The sequence below is a fragment of the Anser brachyrhynchus genome (assembly GCF_964034855.1).
Source record: "Anser brachyrhynchus genome assembly, chromosome: 8".
In the NCBI taxonomy this organism is placed as follows: domain Eukaryota; kingdom Metazoa; phylum Chordata; class Aves; order Anseriformes; family Anatidae; genus Anser; species Anser brachyrhynchus.
The window spans coordinates 31,170,109-31,176,813 of NC_137702.1; the positions used below are offsets into that span (position 1 = coordinate 31,170,109).

General features: G+C 42.2%; 1 protein-coding gene across 5 annotated transcripts in view; it reads right to left on the reverse strand.

Annotated features, from left to right (window-relative positions):
* Positions 1–6,702, reverse strand: part of LOC308199176 (TLC domain-containing protein 4-B-like) — a 43,198-nt gene extending 36,496 nt beyond the window's left edge. For 2 of the 5 annotated variants that reach the window (XM_080602951.1, XM_080602949.1), the window contains exon 1: positions 3,536–5,357. The gene's annotated coding sequence lies outside the window, so the exon portion shown is untranslated. The other 3 variants (XM_080602952.1, XM_080602945.1, XM_080602947.1) reach the window with 3 other exon arrangements.
* Positions 6,703–6,705: the final 3 nt, after the last annotated feature.

Genomic DNA, 6,705 nt, shown 5'->3' on the forward strand with positions numbered 1-6,705 from the left:
TAACTTAACTCTAAGCAATTGTCTCATCATCGTTTAATTCACGACAGGAACTGACCAACTCCTCATGACACCTTAACAATGCATTTAACTCACACCAGCTGATGCAAATCATGTATTTTTTCCTAAAGTTCGTTTTATCAGAGAGAGAACAGTGTTGCACATTACCTGAAGTTGATGAAAAAAAGGTGAGGGGGTATCTGCCTTTAAATTGTACATGATCACGCAATTGAGGACTTTTAAAATGTAGTGCAGAAGGTGAGCCATTGTGTTCTATCCAGACTGTTAGCTGTGAGACCTTTTTATTACCAGTTTGCTGCATTTCACATTATACATATTTGTAACAAACCAGATAAAAGCAATAGAAGGAATGTCAGATTTCAATTTTTTAATATATTGTATTGCAAGGGTTATGCGCAAATTTACACAAATTAAAATACTGACATAACTTGACCAGTCCTTGCAAACTCTACAAACAATTCAATTTATCTCCATTGAGAGTTAGAGGAGCTGTAAGATTCAGCTGCCTTTAATAGGATTTTGACAAATCCCCAGACCTGGCAGTATCCCCAAAACAATAGTCAATAAATGACATTTTAAAATATTACTGCAAAAGACACAAGGAAAAAGGGAGGAAGGGAAAAGTAAATGAAGGACAGCGTAGAGCAAAACCAGAGTATACCATCAACTCCAGCATTTCACTAACTCAATGCTAGATCTTCAGAAACCTGAACAGCTCAGAAAACTGTCCTCACTTTCAACTCAGGAGCCCATCTTTACTGGAGAAGATATCACATATGTTGTATCCTCATAAGGAGGGGATGGAGAGAGCAAAAAACGGTTAGGCATTTTTCTTAAGCCTAAAAACGCTAAGGGTGGAGTACTGAAACCTAGAAAAAGACCCATGATGCCAGCAGCATCACCCCAAGTGCCTGATTTCCAGTCTGAAAGAAGAGGAATGTGCTGATAGATGAGACAAGGCTGTCTCCCTTCACAAGGAGCATTTGCCCTGGCCAGTTTTCTCCTGGCAGCAGGGATCAGGGAAGGCCAAGCAAATGCTGCATGTCTCCACAGTCTCCTTCCAGATCCAGGGAAAGCTCAGGAAATCCCTGTCTTAGTGAAGCAGTAAATATGTACAGAACACCACAACTTGACCCCCAAGTACATCGCAAAATTTCATCTTGCATTATAAGCAGATTTGAAAACACATTTTCAGGAAGATAATATCAGACTCCAAAGCTAAAAAGCCTTATTTTTACAGGCTGAGCAGCCAGAGGCACCCAGTGACCTCCAGGTTGCTCACTACTTTTAAGTTATGAAACAAGTCTCTTTCTCCTGGCTTTTGGAATAGATGAGAACATGAGTTTACATTATGTTACAGGGACTGCTCTCTAAGCATGCTACCTGGTAATTAGAGCAAATAGCAATATGTAATTTTGGTGTTGCCTACTATAAACGTTCTTGCTTCATAAAATTGCAATCAGAATGCGTCCAAACTGTTACAAAGCATTGTGTCATCAAAGCAAGGCGGGCTGGCTCTCTGATGTAGCAGGCTGAAGCAACATCTGCTCAGTGCAGCTCATGCCTATGAGAGAAAAATGTCTTCCCTACAAATTGCTACTGATTGTAAATTGATACACTGCACTTAGACCAAGATGGATTTCTGAAAACAACCTCTTCCCTCCTCCTCCACTTCCTCAGACTATATACAGAGAATTTATCATGGCCAGAAAGACAGAAATCTTTAGGCAGTTGTAGGGAAGGCTACCTTATTTCTTTGGTTGGTGTAAACTAACGACCACTTTGCTCTCCGTCACTTAGGGCAGAGTTACACACCAAAGCACACCAGTGAAAATTAAAGTGGAAAGAATAGCAAGTGTAATTGGGAGAATTAATACAACCTTAATGGAGAACAAATCCCATTATTTGGGGAATTGGATCCAGCTTTTCAGTTATTTAGGACAAGCACTGTTCAAGTGTTTGCAAATGTTGTATCTTTGTGTTTAAACAAACAAGACCCATCTTAAATATATATGAGAAGTGCCGTTATGCTAGGAAACACGGCACTAACTGTAATGTTAACATAAATATTACAAATGTTATTGATTACAGATACAAATCAGGGCTTCTAAGACTGCATTTCTGTAATTGCAATGACAGCATCTTTTGTAAGTTCCTGACTCATGAAGAAATAAAACTGCACTTAGCCCAAACAAAGCAATCCAAAGTAACTGCTGCGAAAAAGGACAAATTTTGCCACAGACTGGCTCTGACATATCCCAATTCTGCCATCAAGTGAGATCAGCCAACAGCTTGTACGCTGATCAGGTGCCTGCTCCATCTTGTCCCCAGCTGGTCCAAAATGGCCTAGTCCACTGCTTTAATTTAAAAGCCCTTTTCCTCCCAACAGCAGAGCTTTTTACAACATCTGTGATGATGTTATTGTTCTGAAGTCTTCCAGATGCAACTTGAATTTCTATTATTAAAGAATAAGCATTAGAAGCCCAGTCAGAAGCCTTCTAATTAGAGGTTTCCTCTAATCAGAGAACATATCACTTCTCTTTATGTTTCGAAGAACAATTGGAAGCACATAAAAAGTGTTTTCTGCAGAAATCACATTTACTTATGTAACATTTTATTTTCCAAATCACTTCTCTTATAAAAAGATCTTGCAGAAACTAAGAAAAATAGTTAGATGCATTTAATATATAACTGGCGTTTTAACATCGCAAACAGTTCCACAGTACAATTTTTCCAGTAGCAAAGACTGGCTAAGAGGTTCCTATCCTTTTCCTCACCCCTTCTCGTATCATTTTGCTAGTTCACCCCACGGTTGTGCTGATGCAGCAGTTTGTGGAAGTCCAAACAAGGCAAAATGACCTCACTTAAGAAAACAACAAGTTCAAAAAGTATGGGGTGTAAGTGTCTTGGGGATAGCAGGAATCTCTTGAACAAGGTCTCTAATGTGAGAATTTGTAATGTACTGTAATTAAGCTCTGGGAATGCTTGCATGGAGGCTTTATCCAGAATAGATAGCTTTACGTAAACTTACACCTTAAGTTATTTTGGAGTAAAAATCCTAGACTGACAAACGTGAACAAACCTCATCAAATGGATCTAGAATTTAAAAATTGTTTATCATCTAGAAAGCCAACAAAAGCAAAACATTATCTGAAAAGCACAAGTACTTAATTTTCCTATTGGTTTTTAAACTTTCATATTAATAGCTTTATGTCTACTTCTAGAATTCATAATTAGAAGAAGAAGAAAAAAGTAATTATTCAAAGTTCCAGTTAAGAAATTGTGAATATAAGGTATAGCTTAGTTACATGGAACAAGTTTCTTTTTTAACAGTTAAAATTAGATCACTTAAAAATTGAACATCAGAAAGTTAGTGACTATTGGATAGTCAAATCTGCCTACATTTTTTTTCAAGAAAAAAATACTTTTGTTTACAGTCTATTTGCAGCCTTTCCTACTGAAGACAGAAAAAAAAATGAAACTAGATAGCGAGTTTTCAATTCAATTTAATACTCACCAGTGTAACTTTCAAAGGAGACATGCACCAGATGTACTAGTTTGCTTCCACAGAGAATAGTCACATATAAAAAGGACAGCAGCAGTTTTTTCTTCAGAGCATTGTCTTACAAATGGTAAATGGAAAAAATACTATACCATTTTACATTAAAAAAAAAAAAACTATTTTTTTCCTATTCAAGAGTTTAAAAGTTTTCTTTTGAACAACAGTGACCAATTGCTCGGAATGAGGGTGGTTTATTTCTCCTTCAGTGAAGCAGTTCAAAGGTACTTCCTGCATAAGCAGCACAGGTACCAGGGACAGCCCTTGTAATTACTGCACTGACATCACTTTCTGTCAAATGACTCAGGGCAAGTGCACTGTTTCCTCTCAAACAAATAGGTTCTACATTCACTGGCAGCACATGACATCTTTGTGGGCTAACTCTACTCAACTTTTAAAACAAAAAGAAATAATGAAAACACCTTGAAAAGCTTCAGGTTTGCAGGTTGCATATTGTCACTTCAGTCTTTAAGAAATTCCTTTAACCAGCCTCACCAAACTCTGAAGCTTCCCTCCAGCCTTGCAATTGGCTGTGGATACTCCTTGGAAGCTATATTCCTTATTCAAGCAAAATTCCCAATGATTAGGACTTCCAGCACTTGTTCTAGGAGATTATGAGGCAAACTCACTGGTCAGCTTTCTAGACGCCTTGAAAGTCGGGACCTTTGCTTTGAACGGTCAGCTTGTCAGTTTCGTAGTCCAAGGAACACATATTTCACTGAAGAACATTTAAGAGGGATGGATACCACTGCAGACAAAATTAGTAGTTACATTGCCTACAGAGCTTACTAACTTGTTTTAACACAGTAGTTTATTTTCTGAAAAAGGACTGTGGTGCTTTCTTCCTCTTCTGTAATTTAGGAGCATGTATCTCTATTGTCCCTAATCATTAGTTTTATGTAGCTAATTAAGAGGAAAGCAAAACTAATTTTTGAGATTCGTGCATCATCAATGTAACTATTAATTAAAGCCTTGTTGCTTCCAAATGTCAGTAATGATTAAGTAGTGAGATATTTTTTGTGAGGCTGTCTACAAACAGGTTACTCACTTGGGTGGAAGACCTTACTATGGCAACACTTTTTAATAGTCTCTGCTTCAGACAACTGCCAATTTACATACCTCACTGACTTTAAAAAGAAGGACAGAGGATAACGTGTAGAACTGCAAGACATGAATTGGAAAAATTCACTTTACTTCAGATCCTAAGACGGCAAACGGTAGCTAGGAATTATACAATTTACTCATAAATTATGCAAGAATTACTTGAATCCATGGCTGACACAAGTTTTCATTAAAAATGCGAAAGAAATGTTCAGCTTCCAAGGCTGATGGGGATACAAAAACTTGCTAAGAATGAACAAGAAAAAAAAAATACAACAACCAGAGAAACCACAACAGACAGGTGCAGGCATCTGGTCTATTGTGTTTGTGAAGTCTCGAAGAAGTTCTCGAGCTCATCGATCCCCATTGCGAGGCCAATCGCTGAGCCTTCCTCCCTGGCAGGTGGCTTAAGGGCAGCGATGAACAGACACCACTGGAGTTTGCTCTTTCCTAACCATAAAGTGTGATATCACACAGTATCACAGTATCACAGATTTCTAGGTTGGAAGAGACCTCAAGATCATCGAGTCCAACCTCCGACCTAACACTAAGTACTCCACTAAACCATATCGCTAAGCTCTACATCTAAACGTCTTTTAAAGACCTCCAGGGGTGGTGACTCCACCACCTCCCTGGGCAGCCCGTTCCAATGCTTAATAACCCTTTCCGTAAAGAAGTTCTTCCTAACATCCAACCTAAAACTCCCCTGTCGCAACTTTCGCCCATTCCCCCTCGTCCTGTCACCAGGCACGTAGGAGAATAGACCAACCCCCACCTCTCTACAGCCTCCTTTAAGGTAACTGTAGAGAGCGATGAGGTCGCCCCTGAGCCTCCTCTTCTCCAGGCTGAACAAGCCCAGCTCCCTCAGCCGCTCCTCGTAAGACTTGTTCTCCAGACCCCTCACCAGCTTGGTCGCCCTTCTCTGGACTCGCTCGAGCACGTCCATGTCCTTCCTGTAGCGAGGGGCCCAAAACTGAACACAGTACTCGAGGTGCGGCCTCACCAGAGCCGAGTACAGGGGCACAATCACTTCCCTACACCTGCTGGCCACACTGCTTCTTATACAGGCCAGGATGCCGTTGGCCTTCTTGGCCACCTGGGCACACTGCTGGCTCATATTCAGCCGACTATCAACCAATACTCCCAGGTCCTTCTCTGCCAGGCAGCTTTCCAACCACTCATCTCCCAGCCTGTAGCGCTGCTTGGGGTTGTTGCGCCCCAGGTGCAGGACCTGGCACTTGGCCTTGTTGAACTTCATACAGTTGACCTCAGCCCATCGCTCCAGCCTATCCAGATCCTCCTGCAGAGCCTTCCTGCCCTCGAGCAGATCGACACACGCACTTAGCTTGGTGTCATCTGCAAACTTACTGAGGGTGCACTGGACGCCCTCATCCAGATCGTCGATAAAGATATTAAAGAGGGCCGGCCCCAGTACCGAGCCCTGGGGGACACCACTAGTGACCGGCCTCCAACCAGATCTCCTACTCTCTTACTCTCTCTTGATGTCCTACTCTCTTTTAGCAAACGCACACCTCATCTGAAATTAGTCCCAACGGCTGCATGATCACAACCTCCTCGCCAACGGCTGGCTGCTGACAGGGATGGAATGAATGCCGGTGTGGTGCTTCACATTTCCTATTGGAACGAAAGGCTAAAGCGTTAGAACAAATACAAACAGGGCTCGTGAGAGGCTCCAGAACACCGACGTTCCTGTGCCTATGCATCGTTGTACGGTATGTGAGCGGTAATTCCACGTACGCATACATACCTGGATAGGGGTCATGTCTGCGTGTGTTTGCAAACTCCCTCAAGACCCAGCGGAACCACGCGGGTATTTCGTACCGTATAACTTAATCACGGGGGCTACACCTCCTGCCGCACGGAGGGCCAGCGGCACAGAAGCCCTCACCTCACGCCGGCGTCTGCCTGCCCTGGGGCTGTGGGGGCTGCCGTGCCGGTGCCCGCGCTCCCGCCCAGCGGGGAGCTTTGAGCCGCGCCGGCTGCCGTAGGCCGGGAGGTGCCGCCCG